At 42.4% G+C, this 22203-nt stretch overlaps 1 protein-coding gene across 2 annotated transcripts in view; it reads right to left on the bottom strand.

The window, feature by feature from the left end:
* FHIP1A (FHF complex subunit HOOK interacting protein 1A) overlaps positions 1-22203 on the bottom strand; it is a 292970-nt gene that overhangs the window by 167716 nt on the left and 103051 nt on the right. The gene's annotated exons all lie outside the window — the stretch shown is intronic.

Genomic DNA, 22203 nt, shown 5'->3' with positions numbered 1-22203 from the left:
GCCCTCATACCTCTGCCACCATTGAGGGGGAAAATAATACTTTCATGCTTCTCAGGGTTGAAATGAAGAGCAACGTTGCTGGTTTTCTGTTTGGGATAAATTTTTATTATGGCGTTGAAAAACACAAAGCCAGTCACCCAAGCCCCCTCAAGGCAAAAACCAAAACAAGACCAAAAAATCTTAAAGCAAAGCCTCCCTCCTCTCTCCACCCAAATACGTAATTTAGGAAATGACATTCCAAATAACGTGCCGCATCGACCACACAGGAGCCACTGCACGAAGCCTTCCCCGACACCCGCCTCCTCCAGCCTGGCCTCCAACCCCATGCCAGCCCGTCTGGAGCACCTCCAGGGTCCTTTTCCATTTATCATTTATTATCTGGCTTGCAAGCCAATCTGTTCCATTTCATGTTTCTGTTTTAAATATGTGAGTTGTAGATTTCAACAGCATGGACAGGGGCTGCAGCAGACACCCTGATGTCCTTTTCACAGCAGCCCACTACAGGGCCTCTCTCCAATCCGCATGTAACAGAGCAGGGTTGTTTGCTGCATATTTAAGAGAGGCAGCAGAGGAACACTTCTGACAAAGCAAACATGGGGAGGGAGACAGGGGTACACTAGCAGGTCAACGTGTAATTTATCCAGATTTACTTTTCCTCGGTCCCTGGTGGCTCAGACGGTGAAGAATCTGCCTGCGATGCAAGAGACCCAGGTTCAATCCTTGGGTCGGGAAGAACCCCTGGAGAAGGGAAGGGCCACCCACACCAGTGTTCTTGCCTGGGAAACCCCGTGGACAGAGGAAGCTGGCGGGCTACATACAGTCTATGGGGTCACAAAGAGTTGGACACTTTTCCTTAGAACACTATTCAGCTGAGCTTGAAAACTGTTGTTCCTGGGAGCTTTTCCTTCAGCCACTAAAAGACCAAGGTTCAAAGCAGCTGCTGTTTTGACAAAGTATTCACTTCTCATGGGTAAAGCCACTGGCGTGGGTCTACCCGATACGTTATGAGAAATCCCTGGGATAATGCTTAGGCCTCTGTTTCAAGCTCCATGGATTTCAGCCTATTCTCTCGGTGCACAAGATTCAATGCCTTCCTGGCACTGAAGGCAACAGCTCAAGGTGATGAGCAGTGAATCACAACAAACTTCAGTGAGTGTTTTCTTGCAGCCTATAAATAAAATCAGAATCTCTGAGGTCTGAACATCTCAAGGTTATTCATTTCTAAACCACTCTGGGAAGGATAAACACACAGTCAAAAGACAGGTGGTTTATGATGAACAAAATTTCTTAACGCCTAAAAATTCCCATTTTAATTCCCAGGGACATTATACTCAAGTACTGTAGACCTTCAACTTTTTACTCCCTATGTTACCCTCCCAAAGCTCCTTTTTCCTGCAGGGTTTGGAAAGAAACAGAAGTGAACAACAAAACCCCAGCTGCAAGAAAAAGCTTGGGTCCTGAATTATTTTTAAATGATTAAGTGGACAAAATGGGTTGAAGAGATCTAATTCCTCATTATGCCACAAAGAAACTTTCAAACATTTACACAACAAATGGCACATAACATTTCAGGGATCTGGGTCACTTTAAGCAGGGGTTATCAATTTGTTGAGAATATCTGCGTAGGCCCTCTCCTCTGACCCCAAATCTCCCAGTTCAAGGGTGAGACCTGCAGCCAAGCTGGTGTTTAGGTGAGCCTGGCTGCTCTGCTCACCTTTGCTGACTGGGTTGAGCCCATCACATTTTCTCCTCTAGGAATTTAAATCAGGACTAGAAAATGCTAAATGAGTTTCTCTAGTTGCTTCCATCACTGGGGCACAAACTCAGGAGGTATAAAGCAGCCCAGTTTAGCTACAAGGAACAAAAACCAGTTTAGGAGGAGAAAGAAAGAAAGCGCTGAGCAGGCTTTCCAGTTCCTGGTCTGAGGGCAGGCTCAGCTGAAGTTCCTTAAGGTACCAGACGCCTTTAGATAAATTTCCCCTTTTATTTAATCTGGCTCCCTAAGTGGCCCAAGTGGTAAAGAACCCGCGTGCCAATGCAGGAGACATAACAGGCCCAGGTTTGATCCTTGGGCTGGGAAGATCCCCTGCAGGAGGAAATGACAACCCACTCCAGTATTCTTGCCTGAGAATTCCCATGGACAGAAGAGCTCGGTGGGTTACAGTCCATGGGGCTATAAAGTGTCAGACACGACTGAAGCAACTTAGCGTGCAGAGGTTTCTCTTGATTGTGAACTATTTCAATTAGGGCTAGGGCTACAACAGCATAAACAGGATAAGTAATACTAGAATCATCCTTCAGCAAGTGAAAAGAAGACAATCATCAAAATTCACAGTCCGAAAGCCAACCCCGATCAAAAAAGATGGAGCTGACAAGTCATTTGAGAATTTGATTCTTACTTCTGTCATGTATTTATTATAGCATCTCAGTTCAAAATCAAAGAGCCTCAAGTTTCCATGTGTCAAATGGGAAACACTTCCCTTCCAAGGTCAATCCTTGCTGTCCTCCCTGTCCCCAACCACACTGACACACAGCAGCAGCTGGGATATCTTGCGTCTTGAGTGTTAATTTGCTCACGTTAAGCTTTTCCTCAAAAGCCTGCAGTGGCTTCCAACTGCTTGACGTGTCAAATTAAAACACCCCAATAAAGTGTTGAATCCATTAGTTTTGCATTATCCAACCACTGTCATAACCCATTATGCCTCAAGTCACAGCCGGTCCTAGAGTCAGTTCTCGTGTTCATCATCCCACGGTCACTCCAAGTTGAAAGCATGGCACTTGCTAGTGCTTCCTCTAGGAAACAACACTTTATACCATTTATCTTTTAATTTCTATAGGTTGGATTCCTTCTCTATATAATAAGGAGGCTGGGAATTGACCACTGGCTTTTAGGTTTTTTTTTTCTGCCTTAACTCATATAAGACATGCGGCAAGATTGCAAAAAAAAAATTACATTATAACATATGAAAACAAGATAAACTATGTCATACTAACAGAATAGAATACCCAGAAAGAGATTGCTATCGGCTTGGCTGGCACCGTGGCAGAGGTAGGACCTGAGCTAAGCCATGAGGTGAGGAAGGTCAACAGAAGGATGTGTGCTTACATCACCTAAGCTTTCACTTACATTTGTGTCGGTTGTTGACAAATGGTGTTAACAAATGGTGTTAACCTTTAGGAAAAACTCATATGAAGAGACGGTACTGGGAAGGAGGAAGAAAGGAGCTATTCTAAAAATCTGTTGAACACTTATTCAGAATAGTGTCTAAAAGGCAAAAGATAGTGTTAAAGGCAGCACCCCGAGGTGAGAGGACGCAGCCCACGGCGTCTAGCCTCTGAGACCACAGCTGCTTTGCTCACACTGCACTCCCAAACCCTAAGGGCCCCTTGCTGAGTACTCAACAAATACCTCTCGAGAGAATACACAAATATGCCCCATACCTTTAAGGACTTGTGATTGTTTCAATGGAGAATAAAAGAAAGAGAATATGTTGTCCTTCCTCCCCAGGATTCCTAACAAACATGGAATCAAATTCACTTAAAGGCAGTCCTCTGAGGGATAACCTCACACAACAACCACTTTATATAATAAATGATCAAATCCCACCATGTTAACAAGCAAACAAATCTGTCACGTGTCTCATTGTCTGTGCTGATGTATTAGCCAAGGATGAGCCTTTTAATAAAAAAGAACAAGTCCCTCCACAGTGGGAAGCCCAAATCTCCTGATACACAGGCGGGCCTTCGCATCATCAGTTTGCAGTTGGTCGAATCTGTGGATGCTGGAACCCTGGTTCAGAGGGTGGACTATGCAATGGCCATTTTATTAAAGGGACTGAAGCATCTGTGGGTTTTGGTATCAGCGGGGGGTCATGGAACCAGTTCCTCATGATACCGAGGGACAACTGTATATACGCATTTGTTTCAAAGTGCCACTTCCTCTTAAGTTGATTTTCCTCTCCAACTGCCTCAACTATAGGCAACTGTCACGGGCACCAGATCCGTGCAGTCCAAACGACAAACAGTTCCCTTAAACCAAATGTATTACCATGGCAACAAAGGGACCACATTTGCCGTTCTCTACCTGCCACACCCGATCAATTATTTAACATGCCCGCACTACAGTGACACTGTATAAAACGATCGTGTTCATTAGCAGCAAGAGTTAGCTCTGGGGAAAACCACAAACATCAGACAGCTAAACTGGTTACAAACCAAACATGTGCACACACATAAACCCACCTTGACGGTGATGCCAGAGATCACAGTGCAAAGGGAAGAGGGAGAACTAAATGTTCTTAAATTTCAGCTTCCACTTTAGAAAGATATGAGAACCCAAATCCCCCAGTTCTTTTTTTTTCCCCTTCAAAAAGAGAAACACATAAAATGACATTATAAATAAAATGACTATAGCAATGTTATCAAAAGGTGCTAAAAACAGGATGATTAGATGAGAAGATCAGAGAGCCAAAGGATGAGATTTATCTTACACATGTATGGTTCTGGCTTTGGTTTTTGTTCTGTCCCAGGTTCTGGCTCATCTCTCGTTAGGAAAACAGGCAGGGGACTGCAAAATTGGATACCGAGGCAGGGTGTGCATGGCCGACGGAAGCCAGCTGGGACCGTCCTCTGACCCAGCCTGGGGAAGCCTCTACGGACTGCCCCCAGGGAGATTCCCGAACAGAAGACTGAACACAGCCACCTGGCTCGGTGGGAGAGGAATGTGTCTCTCATCAAGAATAACCAGAGATTAAGTTCATGCAGGACTCCTGCACTTCACAAGCCAACACCTTAAGGCCAATACAACCACACTAACCGTCTACCTTGCGCCATCCGGTGGGTCTCACCCAGACAGGGGCTGGGTTAGGGTGGCCCCAATGCCTGGGAACAAGGTTGGCCTTGAAAGCTAGAATTAGCATTGTAGCTGGAATGGAGGATAAATGGCTTTGACTGACTATGTTGTGGTCTTTCTTGTCACCTCCTGGCAAGAGGAAAGAGAGAAGATTCTAACATATTTATATTAAACCACAGTCTAATAATGAAGTGAAAGTCGCTCAGTCGTGTCCAACACTTTGCGACCCTGTGGACTATACAGTCCATGGAATTCTCCAGGCCAGAATACTGGAGTGTGGGTAGCCTTTCCCTTCTCTAGCAGATCCTCCCAACCCAGGAATCGAACTGGGGTCTCCTGCATGGCAGGCAGATTCTTTACCAACTGAGCTATCGGGGAAGCTACATCTTTTGATAATGAAAGTTTCACACAAGCAAGAGTTCACACTTGGCTAAAAATAACTGACATGACCCAGGAAGGAAATCTCGAAACTGACAGATGCGGAAACGTATATAAAAGTTTGAAGAACCCATTTGTACAGAGAGTTCCTATGATGCTCTCCTAGATACAGTCTGCTGTTTTTCTGCTTTGCCAAGATCTAGCTTGCCGAGAGCTGCAGCTAGCAAACTTTTATTCTAGACTACAGAGATGACTTAATAATTTATGAAGATTCTAGTTTTCTAGTACATTAGTCTTTCCACCACAGATATTAACTTTTATTATTGTAAACACAAGAAAACCTCTTAAAACATTATGATGGACAATTACTTCTCTGTCCACGTGGGGAAAAAAACTAAAATTTTGAAAACATGGGGAAGAAAATCAAATATTCACCCCAAATACTGTTTTTCCCTTTAAAATCTACCTTCCCCGAGAAAAACATCACAAATACTGAAAATGATGTCTAGGGAGGCCTATTCCCCACAAATTGCTCCTGTAAGTGAATAAATTATCAAGTAAAGAAGCAAAGAATTTAGACACACTTTACACACTGGTCCAATTTTATTTATATACCTACATAAAATAAGAACACGTGCCTTGAAGATCATTTACACAACGAAATGTCTTGCTGATTACCATATACAAAAGCTTAAGGTGGATAACGTCTCACATCTGACAGTACACAGGACATGAGTTATGACTGCTGTTCTGTCGCAGTAATTGAGTGAATGCCTTTAGACAACTGATCAAATATCTGCTTCTCATTTTCAGTAACTTGACATGCATGCAAATTCATGTTTATAACATATTATGGGACCCATGGAGAACAGTACATTCTAAGAAAGTCCTTTTTAAGCTTTTAGTCTTCCTGCTTCTCTACTCTAATAATCGTGGTTGACAATATAAGAGAGATGACCCATAAATGACATTTGGAAGCAAAGTGGACATTCTTCTCACAGCTGTGAGGACTTCACAGCTGTTGGTCACAGGAAGCACTCTTCCTTCTTGCCACCAGCAGACACTCTCACTTGTCACAGAACGAAAAATCAGAACGCACTATGGAAAGCTAACAATAACAGTGAACTTGTGCACATTTGCCTTCAGTTCTGTCTATAAATTATTTCTGCCACTTGCAACTTAAATAATCAAAGATTAAACAACAGAAGTAATATGCATCACATTTTGAATTGAAGTTTAGCTGATGTACAATATTACATAAGTTACAGGTGTATAATGAGTCATAATTTTTAAAGTCATACTCAAGTTATAGTTATTTAAAATATTGTCTATATTCCCTGTGTTGTACAATGTATCTTTGTAGCTCATTTTACATGTAACAGTTTGTACATCTTACCCCACTACCCCTAGAGAGTCCCTCACCTTTCTCTCTCCCCACTAGTAACTCTTGTTCTGTGAGTCCATTTCTTTTCTATTTACTAGCTTTTTTTATGTTTTTAGATTCAACATAATAAGGAATATCATATAGTATTTGTCTTTCTCTGACTTCTTTCACTTAGCAAGAAAATGATTTTAAATAGCAAAAAATTATAAAATTCAAAATGCCCAACAAAAGCAAACTGATTCTATATAACTATGGACATGCATACAGTATACAACCATTAAAAGTGGTGTAAGACAAGAGTAATCAAAGTAGATTAATGGAACAGAACAGAGGCTCCGAGAAGTGCATCCCCACAAATACAGTCAAGACTGTCAACAAACACGTCAAGGCAATCCAGTTGTCCAGCCGTGTCCCACTCTGGGACTCCGTGGAATACGGCACACCAGACTCCCTTGGCCTGCACTGTCTCCCACAGTTTGCTCAGACTCATGTCCACTCAGTCAGTGATGCCATCCAACCATCTCATCCTCTGCCACCCCCTTCTCCTCCTACCTTCAATCTTTTCCCAGGAGTCAGCTCTTCATATCAAGTGGTCGAAACACTGCAGCTTCAGTTTCAGCATCAGTCCTCCGAATGAATATTCAGGGTTGATCTCCTTTAGGATGGACTGGTTGGATCTCCTTGCAGTCCAAGGGACTCTCAAGAGTCTTCTCCCACACCACAGTTCAAAAGCATCAATTCTTCGGTGCTCAGACTTCTTTATGGTCCAACTCTCACATCCAAACATGACTACTGGAAAAACCATAGCTTTGACTATATGGACCCTGGTTGGTAAAGTGATCTCTCTGCTTTTTAATACACTGTCTAGATTTTTCATAGCTTCCTACCAAGGAGCAAGTGTCTTTTAAGTTCATGGCTGCAGTCACCATCTCCAGCGATTTTGGAGCCCAGCAAAATAAAGCTTGCCATTGTTTCCATTGCTTCCCTGTCTGTTTGCCATGCACTAATGAGACCAGATGCCATGATCTTAGTTTTTTGAATGTTGAGTTTTAAGCCAAATTTTTCACTCTCCTCTTTCACTTTCATCAAGAGGCTCTTTAGTTCTTCTTCACTTTCTGCCATAAGGGTGGTGTCATCTGCATATCTGAGGTTATTGATATTTCTTCCAGCAATCTTGATTCTAGCCTGTGCTTCTTCCAGCCCAGCATTTCTCATGATGTACTCTGCATTAAAGTTAAATAAGCAGGGTGACAATATACAGCCTTGATGTACTCCATTTCTTATTTGGAACCAGTCTATTGTTCCATGTCCAGTTCTAACTGTTGCTTCCTGACCGGCATATAGGTTTCTCAAGAGGCAGGTCAGGTGGTCTGGTATTCCCATCTCTTTCAGAATTTTCCACAGTTTGTTTTGATCCACACAGTCAAAGGCTTTGGCATAGTCAATAAAACAGAATTAGATGTTTTTCTGGAACTCTTGCTTTTTAGATGATCCAGTGGATGTTGGCAGTTTGATCTCTGGTTCCTCTGCCTTTTCTAAAACTGGCTTGAACATCTGGAAGTTCACGGTTCATGTACTACTGAAGACTGGCTTGGAGAACTTTGAGCATTACTTTACTAGCGTGTGAGATGAGTGCAATTGTGTGGTAGTTTGAGCATTCTTTGGCATTGCCTTTCTTTGGGATTACAATGAAAACTGACATTTTCCAGTCCCGTGACCACTGGTGAGTTTTCCAAATTTGCTGGCATATTGAGTGCAGCACTTTCACAGCATCATCTTTCAGGATTTGAAATAGCTCAACTGGAATTCCATCACCTCCACTAGCTTTGTTCATAGTGATGCTTCCTAAGGCCCACTTGACTTCACATTCCAGGATGTCTGTCTCTAGGTGAGTGATCACACCATCATGATTACCTGGGTTGTGACACTCTTTTTGTACAGTTCTTCTTTGTATTCTTGCCACCTCTTCTTAATATCTTCTGCTTCTGTTAGGTCCATACCATTTCTGTCCTTTACTGTGCCCATCTTTGCATGAAATGTCCCCTTGGTATCTCTAATTTTCTTGAAGGGATCTCTAGTCTTTCCCATTCTGTTGTTTTCCTCTATTTCTTTGCATTGATTGCTGAGGAAGGCTTATCTATCCTTGCTATTCTTTGGAACTCTACATTCAAATGGGAATATCTTTCCTTTTCTCCTTTGTTTTTCGCTTCCCTTTTTTCACAGCTATTTGTAAGGCTTCCTCAGACAGCCATTTTACTTTTTTGCATTTCTTTTTCTTGGGGATGGTCTTGATCCCTGTCTCCTGTACAATGTCATGAACCACTCACTGTCCATAGTTCATCAGGCACTCTATCAGTTAATAGTAGAACCTAAATAATATGCATAGGTTCTAACTGTTAAATTACTTGAGCTATGCTATAAATTTTTCACAATAAAATTTTTCATAATAAAATATTGAAAAACATGATGTTAAAAGTTTATTTTTTTTTATCTTTTTTTTGCTTTTATTTTGAATTGGGGGGAAATTGTTTTACAATGTTGTGTTGGTTTTTGTCATACAACAACACAAATTAGCCATAATTATACATATATCGCCTCCCTCTTGAGTCTTCCCCCACCCCTTCCTACCCCTCTAGGTCATCGCAAAGCACCAAGCTGGGCTCCCTGTGAGTTATAACAACTTCTCACAGTTATCTACTGAAAAGTATATTTACTGACATGGAAAGAGTTATTTGTGTGTATACACACACACACACATGTATAGTTAAATATAAACAGTAAGATATAAAACAGCATCTACAAAATTATTGTATTCTAGTTTTTTTTTTAAGGTAAACACACGCACAGAAAAGGGGTTGGAAAGATAACCACAATTTGCAGGTTGGTGCATCTGGTAATGACATTCTAAGTCTACTTCACAGAAACAATGTGTTCTCCACTTGTGAGATAACAAAGCACTGGCAGTCCCCCAGGTTCACCTAGGCCACCTTATTTATAATGCTCAACTGAACAGCACCTATGTACTTCACAGTGAAGGAAGTGCTCCTTCCAAAGCGCAGTCAGTGAGGCTCTGTCAGATCAAGCTAGGTTTCCGGGTCTCTTTCATGGGTTTCCAAGCACCCTGAATGTATCTCTGCCACAGAGATGTATCACGTCCGATTCTTGCAACACTATGAACCATAGCCTGCCAGGCTCCTCTGTCCATGGGATTCTCCAGGCAAGAATACTGGAGTGGGTTGCCATTTCCTTCCAAGGGATCTTCGTGACCCAGGGATCAAACCAGGGTCTCCTGTATTGCAAGCAGATTCTTAACCACCATGTACTTTTTTACAACTGTGTATTTTTCCACTAGACCATAAATCCCTTAAAGGCAAGAGCCACATCTTGAAGTTCAAGTATCTCCAGAGATTAGGACAGTATTTAGCACATATGGGACAGCCAATAAATGCTAACTGAATGGAAGAATCAATAATTGAACAAACAGCAGTTTCAAGAGTCTCTCAATTCAGAAAGATTCCTTCACCTAGATTCTACTGACTCTGAAATGTGAACAGGTCACTAGAAACTGTTACTGTTGGATTCACTACTACTGTTACCAGAAAAAAAAGTCTTAGAATATAAAAATTCTTATGAGAAGATACAACTTTAAATCACTCACATTGTTGTACAGTAGAAAGCAATACAACACTATAAAGCAATTATCCTTCAATTAAAAAATTAAAGAATATTTTTTAATTTTTTAAAAAATCTTTAAAAAAAAGTTTAAATCACTAAAATCCATTCATAGATTGCCAGATTGTCCACGGGAAGAGAAAGAAATTATGCCATGTGACAGGAGAGATTAAAAAAACATGCTCAGTAGAAATCACATGTCAATGAGCTGATGGGTTAAATAAGTAAGTCATTAACACTAGGGGAAGCTGGCTGAAGGGTATGTGAAAATACTCCATATTACTTCTGCAGCTTTTCTGTAAATCTAAAATTATTTCAAAATAAATAAAATGTTGATGGGGTAGGGAGTGGACTGCAACACGTTGAGCAGGACTGCCAAGGAAGTAGGAGGTGTGCAGGGCACAGAAAAGGAAACCTCTCCTTCCGCATCCCAACCTTGTCCAGGACCAGCCACACTTTCATACTTTCAGTTATAAGAAAAACATTTAGGCCTCCTAAAAGGTACCTGCCCCCAAAAGAGAGATGAATCAATCCTTGACCAAACTGAGTTGCAATGCAGATCACAATATGTCAAGACTGAGAGGTAAAGGAGGGAGGGGGAAAAAAATCTCTTTAAATGTATTTATACCTCCACAAAACACAAGGAGTAACTGTACCAAGCACAGCATTTAAAAAGCACTTCCAGCAGCTCAATGAGAAAGGAGCAGCGCAAGAACAAAGGTGGAGCCCGGGGTGCAGTCGGCCTCAGTGCTGGCCTCCGACTGGCTGCCATTATTAATTCCTTGCCCCAAACACTGTTTACTCGTTTATCAGCTGAGAAGGACAACAGAGGTAAATTTCACACATGAATAAGCTCACAAATGGTGCTCTTGGTCTCCAAGGGCAGAAGTTACATCTGTTAATGTATTCTGTACTATCCCTGGCTCCCCGCCCCATGGAGGTAAAGAGTTTAACAAATGCTTTCAGTGGTACCAATAGCTGAGAGATTTTGCCTCCCATCTCATTTACCCTGCTCAAGTAATGTTTATTAAATATTCATTTGGATGAGGATAACACTATGCTCATCTGAGTTAAATTCACCCATTCCAGTCCAGTTTAGTTCGCTGATTCCTAAAATGTCAACGTTCACTCTTGCCATCTCCTCTTTGACTGCTTCCCATTTGCCTTGATTCATGGACCTAACACTCCAGGTTCCTATGCAATATTGCTCTTTACAACATTGCACCTTGCTTCCATCACCAGTTACATCCACAACTGGGTGTTGTTTTTGCTTTGGCTCTATCTTCTCATTATTTGCAAAGTTATTTCTCCACTCTTCTCCAGCAGCGTATTGGGCACCTACCGACCTGGGAGTTCATCTTTTGGTGTTCTTTTTGCCTTGTCATACTGTTCATCAGGTTCTCAAGGAAAGAACAGTGACGTGCTTTACCATTCCCTTCTCCAGTGGACAATGTTTTGTCAGAACTCTCCACCATGACCCGTCGGTCTTAGAAGGCCCTACACGGCATGGTTCATAGTTTCACTGAGTGAGGCATGGCTGTGGTCCATGTGATTAGATTTGTTAAGTTTTCTGTGATTGTGGTTTCACTCTGTCTGCCCTCTCATGCCGTCTTAGCGCCTACCAACTTACTGGGGTTTCTCTGACCTTGGACATGGGGTATCTCCTCTCAGCCACTCGCCACGGCATTTTAGGAATCAGCAAACTAAAATGAACTGGAATGGGTGAATTTAACTCAGATGGCGATTATATCTACTTCTATGGGGAAGAATACATTAGAAGAAATGGAGTAGCCATCACAGTCAATAAAAGAGTCTAAAATGCAGTACTTGGATGCAATCTCAAATACAACACAATGATCTCTATTCGTTTCCAAGGCAAACCAATCAATATCATGGTAATTGAAGTTTATGCCTTACCCAGTAATGCTGAAGAAGCTGAAGCTGAACGGTTCTATGAAGACCTACAAGACCTTTTAGGACTAACACCCCCAAAAATTGTTTTTTTCATTATAGGGGACTGGAATGCAAAAGTAGGAAGTCAAGAAACACCTGGAGTAACAGGCAAATTTGCCCTTGGAGTATAGAATGAAGCATGGCAAAGGCTAATAGAGTTTTGCCAAGAGAATGGACTGGTCATAGCAAGTAGCCTCTTCTAACAACACAAAAGAAGACACTACACATGGACATCACCAGATGGCCAACACCGAAATCAGACTGATTATATTCTTTGCAGCCAAAGATGGAGAAGCTCTATACAGTCAGCAAAAACACAACTGGGAGCTTGACTGTGGCTCAGATCATGAATTCCTTATTGCCAAATTCAGGCTTAAAATGAAGAAAGTAGGGGAAATCATTAGACCATTCAGGTATGACCTAAATCAAATTCCTTATGATTATACAGGGGAAGTGAGAAATAGATTTAAGGGACTAGATCTGACAGAGTGCCTGATGGACTATGGACAGAGGTGCATGACGCTGTACAGGAGACAGGGATCAAGACCATCCCCAAGAAAAAGAAATGCAAAAAGGCAAAATGGTTGTATGAGGAGGCCTTACAAATAGCTCTGAAAAGAGAAGTGAAAAGCAAAGGACAAAAGGAAAGACATTCCCATTTGAATGCAGAGTTCCAAAGGATAGCAAGGAGAGATAAGAAAGCCTTCCTCAGTGATCAGTGCAAAGACATAGAGGAAAACAACAGAATGGGAAAGACTAGAGATCTCTTCAAGAAAATTAGAGATACCAAGGGAACATTTCATGCAAAGATGGGCACAATAAAGGACAGAAATGGTATGGACCTAAAAGAAGCAGAAGATATTAAGAAGAGGTGGCAAGAATACACAGAAGAACTGTACAAAAGTGTCACGACCCAGGTGATCACAATGGTGTGATCACTCACCTAGAGACAGACATCCTGGAATGTGAAGTCAAGTGGGCCTTAGGAAGCATCACTACGAACAAAGCTAGTGGAGGTGATGGAATTCCAGTTGAGCTATTTCAAATCCTGAAAGATGATGCTGTGAAAGTGCTGCACTCAATATGCCAGCAAATTTGGAAAACTCACCAGTGGTCACGGGACTGGGAAATGTCAGTTTTCATTGTAATCCCAAAGAAAGGCAATGCCAAAGAATGCTCAAACTACCACACAATTGCACTCATCCCACAGAATAGTAAAGTAATGCTCAAAGTTCTCCAAGTCAGGCTTCAACAGCATATGAACCATGAAATTCCAGATGTTCAAGCCAGTTTTAGAAAAGGCAGAGGAACCAGAGATCAAACTGCCAACATCCACTGGATCATCTAAAAAGCAAGAGTTCCAGAAAAACATCTAATTCTGTTTTATTGACTATGCCAAAGCCTTTGACTGTGTGGATCAAAACAAACTGCAGAAAATTCTGAAAGAGAATTCTGAAATTCTGAAAGGGAATACCAGACCACCTGACCTGCTTCTTGAGAAATCTGTTTGCAGGTCAGGAAGCAACAGTTAGAACTGGACATGGAACAGCAGACTGGTTCCAAATAGAGAAAGGAGTATGTCAAGGCTGTATATTGTCACCCTGCTTATTTAACTTACATGCGGAGTACATCATGAAAAATGCTGGGCTGGAGGAAGCACAAGCTGGACTCAAGGTTGCTGGGAGAAATATCAATAACGTCAGATATGCAGATGACATTACCCTTATGGCAGAAAGTGAAGAAGAACTAAAGAGCCTCTTGATGAAGGTGAAAGAGGAGAGTGAAAAAGTTGGCTTAAAGCTCAACATTCAGAAAACTAAGATCATGGCATCTGGTCCCATCACTTCATGGAAAATAGATGGGGAAACAGTGGAAACAGTGGCTGACTTTATTTTTTTGGCTCCAAAATCACTGCAGATGGTGACTGCAGCCATGAAATTAAAAGACACTTGCTCCTTGGAAGGAAAGTTATGACCAACCTAGATAGCATATTAAAAAGCAGAGACATTACTTTGCCAACAAAGGTCCATCTAGTCAAGGCTATGGTTTTTCCAGTGGTCATGTATGGATGTGAGAGTTGGGCTATAAAGAAAGCTGAGTGCCGAAGAACTGATGCTTTGGAACTATGGTGTTGGAGAAGACTCTTGAAAGTCCCATGGCCTGCAAGGAGATCCAACCTGTCCATCCTAAAGGAGATCAGTCCTGGGTGTTCATGGGAAGGACTGATGCTGAAGCTGAAACTCCAATACTTGGGCCACCTGATGCAAACAGCTCACTCATTTGAAAAGACCCTGATGCTGGAAAAGATTGAGGGCAGGAGGAGAAAGGTATGACAAAGCACAAGATGGTTGGATGGCATCACCGACTCGATGGACATGGGTTTGGGTAAACTCCGGGAGTTGGTGATGGACAGGGAGGCCTGGTGTGCTGCCATTCATGGGGTGGCAAAGAGTCGGACATGACTGAGCGACTGAACTGAACTGAACCTTATGCTAGGTGCTGTTTTGTATTGCCTCCCAAAGAAAGCCTGACGCTGCCCACGGGGAGGAATTACAACGACACCCAAAAGGAAGAAAAGCTGGTGCTTGAGGTTCCCGTGGTTTACCTCGGGACAGAGGTTCTGAAACAAGTGTTCCTTCAAAGTTACAGGCAGTTTTTAAAGAAGGCTGCCTGGGGAAGGTGACAGTGTGAAACAGCTGACAGTGGGGAAATAGGCTTTTCCAACCTTTGAGCTCCCTGTTTATTTCACTCTGTCTCTGTCTGGTCCAGACAATACGAGAGACTGATGTTACATGGTTTCAAGACTCAAAGTAGGTTCCAATTCCAAATGACCTAACTTTGATTTTTATTGTTATTTTTAAAATTTATTCATTTATTTTAATTGGAGGCTAATTACTTTACAACATTGTAGTGGTTTTTGCCATACATTGACATGAATTAGCCATGGGTGCACATGTTGTTCCCCATCCTGAACCCCCCCTCCCACCTCCCTCCCCACCCCATCCCTCAGGGTCATCCCAGTGCACCAGCCCCGAGCACTTGTCTCATGCATCCAACCTGGACTGGCGATCTGTTTCACATATACATGTTTCAGTGCTATTCTCTCAAATCATCCCACCCTTGCCTTCTTCCACAGAGTCCAAAAGTCTGTTCTTTACATCTGTGTCTTTTTTGCTGTCTCACATATAAGGTCTTCGTTACCATCTTTCTAAATTCCATATATATATGTGTTAGTAGACTGTATTGGTGTTTTTCTTTCTGACTTACTTCACTCTGTATAACAGGCTCCAGTTTCATCCACCTCATTAGAACTGATTCAAATGCATTCTTTTTAATAGCCGAGTAATATTCCATTGTGTATATGTACCACAGCTTTCTTATCCATTCATCTGCCGATGGACATCTAGGTTGCTTCCATGTCCTGGCTATTGTAAACAGTGCTGTGATGAACATTGGGGTACACGTGTCTCTTTCAATTCTGGTTTTCTCAGTGTATATGCCCAGCAGTGGGATTGCTGGGTCATATGGCAGTTCTGTTTCCAGTTTTTTAAGGAATCTCCACACTGTTCTCCATAGTGGCTGTACTAGTTTGCATTCCCACCAACAGTGTAAGAGGGTTCCCTTTTCTCCACAGCCTCTCCAGCATTTACTGTTTGTAGACTTTTGGATAGCGGCCATTCTGACCAGTGTGAGATGGTACCTCATTGTGGTTTTGATTTGCATTTCTGTGATAATGAGTGATGCTGAGCATCTTTTCATGTGTTTGTTAGCCATCTGTATGTCTTCTTTGGAGAAATGTCTGTTTAGTTCTTTGGCCCATTTTTGGATTGGGCAAATGACCCAATGTTTGTTTAGCCCTCAAACCCTCCCCCCTCCCTTCTTGGCCTGCACCATATAAGGCAGGATCTCAGTTCCCCAACAAGGGTCTGGACCCAGGCCACAGCAGTGAAAGCCCAGAATCCTAACCACTATGTCATCAGTGAACTTCCTAGCCCCCAAATTCTAAGCTTTGCAAGAGTAATAAAGTCAAACTTTGCGCAAGTACACAGCTGATGTTCTGGTTCAACCAACGACTGTGGATCAGTGGAGTGCGGCTGTTAACCCAGAGGGCAAGTAGAAGACAGCCTGTTCTATCTCACCCCTCATTCTTGGACTCATAGCTCCAGTTCAGGCCACACCCAGTCATTCATTTATTCCTGGTTCCTGATCCCACCCAAGGCAAAAGGCTAACAATTCCTGAGCCAGTAACCTAAGGGGACAATACTGGCCAGCGATCAGACCTCAGCACACTTGATGTTACCATCCTGTGCATGAAGGCGGGTCTTCAGAGTCTTTCTCCCCTCAGTCACTATGCCTGCCTTGGTCTTTCCTGGATCTTAAGTTCCTAAGAGGATGTTTTTCATCGTAAATGTTGCACCTTCTGAGATAGTCAAAGATGAAATAAAAACTGAGTTACTCCCCAGCACAGAACCATATAAATTGGGCAATCCTGTTATATAATCCCTCCTCTCTCTTCCTAGTTCCCGCTCTGGGCCACTCCCAGACCTGTCCGTAAACCTGCCTGGCAAAGCCTGCCTGACTGCTCAGCGTTCCTCTGGCACCTCCTCTTACCTTTGCCCTGGACTAGCCCCTCAGCTCTCATTCTATATTCTCTGTCTTCTCCTTCTGAATCTTTCAGACTCAAAAAATGCCTCAGGAAACAGACTCTTAATTCTGTGCTACTTCAGCTTGCAGGAGCAACATCTGCCTTCGCTGTTTAAATAATACATAACACCATCTCACTGGTAAGCACCATCCCATACCGCCCTTTTCCTGATCACATCTATCCCTCTGAATGTCTCCATCTCTCTCTCAGAGTCAAAACTGTGATTCTCAGGGGGTTTAAAATCATGGGCGGGGCGGGGGGGTGGGGGCGGAGGCAGAGGTGGTGAGAGCAAGGGGGACTTTTCTCTAGGTCACTATAATTTTGACAATAAATAATTAAAAGGTCAGAGATGTTCCTTGTTCATTTCACAGTCCAGGAAAACATTTCCTACAAAATATCACATGGATCTAAGATCACCTGTCATGCCATTTAACACTGTATAATGATATGAAAATAAAAATACATTAGATTACTCTCTAATTATCAAATACTAAAGAATGCATATATTGACTAGAAGGAAGTAGTAAGTGAAGAATTTGGGTTAAAAATAATGCTTAATGTGTTTGAACTTTAAAAAAACACTATTTCTTATTTTCTAGTTGCTATCTCACTCCTTTTAAAAATGAGATACAGCTCTCACAGCATAAACAGAGACAGTGGTACAAGGCACTGAATTAAGCAGGGCTCCTCTGGGTAGGAAATCTCACTAGAATCAAGTACTTCCTGTTGGAGATTATGAGAATCTCGTTTTTGCCAAAGAATGTCATGTTTGATTTCTCTTTTAAGATGAAGTGGGAGGATCTGTCCTCTGTCCTAGGTATCCAACTGGGATGTAAATAAATTTAAGAAATAACTATCATCGTTCTAAATCTCTTCCCATATTACATAACTGGATTCATACTTTTATGTTCTGAAACTCAGCACTCTTTTAGGGATTTCTCTTTTTTTTAATTTAATGGAAATACTTCCTTGGCAAAGGCCAGAGAAAACACAGCAGAGCCCTGCAGTCACAGTAGATATTTTATCAACTATCCTGTCCAAAAAATCATCCTTCTCTGCATACTCAACGCCCAGGTCGGTTCTTTTCCCCATTTCCCATAAGCCCATTCGAATGCTACCCTGAAAACACAGGTGGTACCTGCTCTAGTTCAAGAACATGACTTATTAATGCAAATGTGCTAGAATCTGAGACCTGATCTTCAGCTTTCTGCAGAAGCCATATGGCAAAACACCTTTAAATAAAAGTCACTGACCAAATCTTGGCAGACTATCAGTCTCTTGGCCACAGCATAATCTGTCCTACTTTATTAAGAAAGCTTCTTCAAGTCTGACTACTGATTCTCTCAACATTTCACTCTAGGTAAATGAAACTGGTTTGCAGAGGGTATGGAGAAAAGGGAGCCCTCTTACACAATTAGTGGGAATGTAAATTGATATATTCACTATGGAGAATAGTATGGAGGTTCCTTAAAAAACTAAACATAGAACCAGAAATATCACTACTGGGCATATGCTCTGAGAAAACCTTAATTTGAAAGGGCACATGTACCCCAGTGTTCACTGCAGTACTATTTACAACAGACAGGACATGGGAAAAACCTAAATGCCCAATGACAGATGCAAGGATAAAAAAGATGTGGTGCATATACACAAGGGAGTATCATTCAGCCACTAAGAGGAATGAATACAGTCAGATGCAGAGACACAGATAGACCTAGAGTCTGTCACACAGAATGAAGTAAACCAGAAAGAAGAAAAACAAGTACCATATCAGTTCAGTTCAGTTGCTCAGTCGTGTCTAACTCTTTGTGACCCCATGAACCACAACACACCAGGCCTCCCTGTCCATCACCAACTCCCAGAGTTGACCCAAACTCGTGTCCATTGAGTCAGTGATGCCATCCAACCATCTCATCCTCTGTTATCCCCTTCTCCTCCTGCCCTCAATCTTTCTCAGCATCAGGGTCTTTTCCAATGAGTCAGCTCTTTGCATCAGGTGGCCCAAGTATTGCAGTTTCAGCTTCAATATCAGTCCTTCCAATGAACACCCAGGACTGATCTCCTTTAGGATGGACTGATCAGATCTATCTCCTTGCAGTCCATGGGACTCTCAAAAGTGTTCTCCAACACCACAGTTCAAAAGCATCAATTCTTCCGCACTCAGCTTTCTTCACAGTCTACCTCTCCCATCCATACATAACCACTGGAAAAACCATAGCCTTGACTAGACGGACCTTTGTTGGCAAAGTAATGTCTCTGCTTTTTAATATGCTGTCTAGGTTGGTCATACCTTTCCTTCCAAGGAGTAAGCGTCTTTTAATTTCATGGCTGGAGTCACCATCTGCAGTGATTTTGGAGCCCCAAAAAATAAAGTCAGCCACTGTTTCCGCATCTATTTCCCAAGAAGTGATGGGACCGGATGCCATGATCTTAGTTTTCTGAATGCTGAGCTTTAAGCCAACTTTTTCACTCTCCTCTTTCACTTTCATCAAGAGGCTCTTTAGTTCCTCTTCACTTGCTGCCATAAGGGTAATGTTATCTGCATATCTGAGGTTATTGATATTTCTCCCAGCAATCTTGATTCCAGCTTGTGCTTCTTCCAGCCCAGCGTTTCTCCTGATGTACTCTGTATTTAAGTTAAATAAGCAGGGTGACAATATACAGCCTTGACGCACTCCTTTCCCTATTTGGAACCAGTCTGCTGTTCCATGTCCAGTTCTAACTGTTGCTTCCTGACCTGCATATAGGTTTCTCAAGAAGCAGGTCAGGTGGTCTGGTATTCCTATCTCTTTCAGAATTTTCCGCAGTTTGTTGTGATCCACCCAGTCAAAGGCTTTGGTACAGTCAATAAAGCAGAAATAGATGTTTTCCTGGAACTCTCTTGCTTTTTCCATGATCCAGCGGATGTTGGCAATTTGATCTCTGGTTCCTCTGCCTTTTCTAAAACCAGCTTGAACATCTGGAAGTTCACAGTTCACGTATTGCTGAAGCCTGGCTTGGAGAATTTTGAGCATTTCTTTACTAGTGTGTAAAATGAGTGCAATTGTGGGGTAGTTTGAACATTGTTTGGCATTGCCTTTCTTTGGGATTGGAATGAAAACTCACCTTTTCCAGTCACACATATGCAAAATCTAGTAAAATGTTACAGATGAACCTATTTCCAAGGCACAAATAGAGATACAGACAAAGAGAATGGACACTTGGACATGGATGTGGGTTGGGGAGAGGGAGAGTGGGAGGAACTGGGAGAGTGGGATTGACATATATTCAGTGCCATGTATAGATAGGTAGTGGGAAGCTGCTATAATACAGGAGGCTCAGTTCAGTGCTCTGTGCTGACCTAGAGGCGTGGGAGGGAGGTCCATGAGAAGGAGTGTATGTATGCATATGACTGATTTACCTCACTGTACAGCAGAAACTAGGGCTTCCCAGGCAGCGCTAGTGGTAAGAACCCGTCTGACGATGCAGGAGATGCAGGAAACATGGGGAAGATCCCTGGGTGGGGAAGATCCCCTGGAGGAGGGCATGGCAATCCACTCTGGTATTCTTGCCTGGAGAATCCCAAGGACAGAGGAGCCTGGTGGGCTACAGCCCATGGAGTTGCCCAGAGTTGGACGTGACTGAAGCGACTGAGGACACACTCATGCACACACAGCAGAAACAAATGCAACAGTGTAAAGCACTTACATTCCAATTTTAAGGAAGAAAGAAATCTTCAGGTCTGACAAGTGATTCTCTCAATATCGAGCTCTAGGTAAATTATTCACGGCTAGCTAGCCATTAAGCACAGAAGATTTCTGTTTGCGGCTTTGAACAACACGCAGTTTTGTTGTGTGTCCAGCTCACCAGGACAGCAAAAAACACCACTGGGTGTGCACCCGATGGTGCTGGAGGTGTCATCTCCCTGTCTCCTGCAGTCATTACCAGGGTGGTGTCAGCCCACGTTCGCAATAGCGTTAAAGAATTTAAATGACCGCTACACTGAGACATTTGTTTTACTACATTAACTTCACCCATTTAGTTTCTCTGTACTTGTCCCTTATTTGTCTTTGAGGAAATAAGTAAAAGTTAGAACTCTAGTGCAATTCCACAGCTAGAAAAATGCTAGATTCTTCTGGCATCCTTGATCTTTCCAGGCTCCGTGCTTCTCCCCAAGTGTATGAGGATACTCTGGATGTTCACCACACTTTTTCCACATCCTTGTCTACCATTTGGTAGACAGATCATAACCTCAGACCTTTGTCTTCACATTTACAATCAATTCAGGTCCCATCCTTTATCCTTACTAATTAGAATTCCATTCAGGTTTGCTTTGAAGGTGAAACAATAGGAATGCCCCCTGGGTGCATCAATCCCAGCTCTTGAGAACCTAAATGTAAGTACTCCCCACACCTGTTTCACAGTTATGTTTTCAGAAACTGAACAGATGGAAAAACCTAACTTCTGATGTCAAATTAGCCTCATCAACAGCAACTCAATATCAACTATTCTAAGACTATTCCATTTAGTTCAGTGCTTCTGCCCAAGTATTTTTAAAGTATATATCCTCCCATGTTTAATTGGAGTAAGATCTCTTAGGGAAAATCTTTGCAACTCACTTAGTCCAAAACATTTATCAGGAACAAGCTACAGTATTTAAAATTGGCCAGTGGCCATTTCCAAGGTAAGATTTTTCCCTCTACGGTCTTGATTAGCAATTAGTTATCTTTTCCAAAGCTGGGTTTGAGTTAATGTGAGTGTGCCCTTCAGCATGGAACACTGGGGCCTCAGCGGTTCATTAAGCAAATATTAAAGTGACTTTAAAACAAACAAACAAAAAAAAGCATGGCTCTATCCTTAGATATGTCTTCAAACAGTGTATTAATCAGGATGTTTGAAGTTACAGGTGATAGAAATCCAATTCAAATCTGCTTAGGCAAAACAGAAAATATATTAGCTCATATAGATGAACAGCACTCAGAACAGAAGAAAACTAGAGTCAAGATTCAATACCAGCCTTCCCTGGTGGCTCAGTCATAAAGAATCCACCTGCCAATGCAGCAGGCATGGGTTCGATATCTGGCCTGGGAAGATCCCACATGCTGAAGAGCAATAAGCCCAAGAGCCACAGCTATTGAGCATGTGCTCGAGAGCCCAGGAGCTGCAGCTACTGAAGCCACATGCCTTAGAGCCCAGGGTCTGCAACAAGAGAAGCTGCTGCAATGAGAAGCCTACACACCCACAACTGAAGACCAGCCCCCTTGCCGCAACTAGGGAAGAGCCCAGACAGCAACAAAGATCTACCACAGCCAAAAATAAAAGTAAATAAAGACTCAATAC

Source organism: Dama dama, chromosome 5 (assembly GCF_033118175.1).
Source record: "Dama dama isolate Ldn47 chromosome 5, ASM3311817v1, whole genome shotgun sequence".
Lineage (NCBI taxonomy): Eukaryota > Metazoa > Chordata > Mammalia > Artiodactyla > Cervidae > Dama > Dama dama.
The sequence above is the reverse complement of the archived record's forward strand: the minus strand, read 5'-3'. Positions and strand labels throughout refer to the sequence as shown.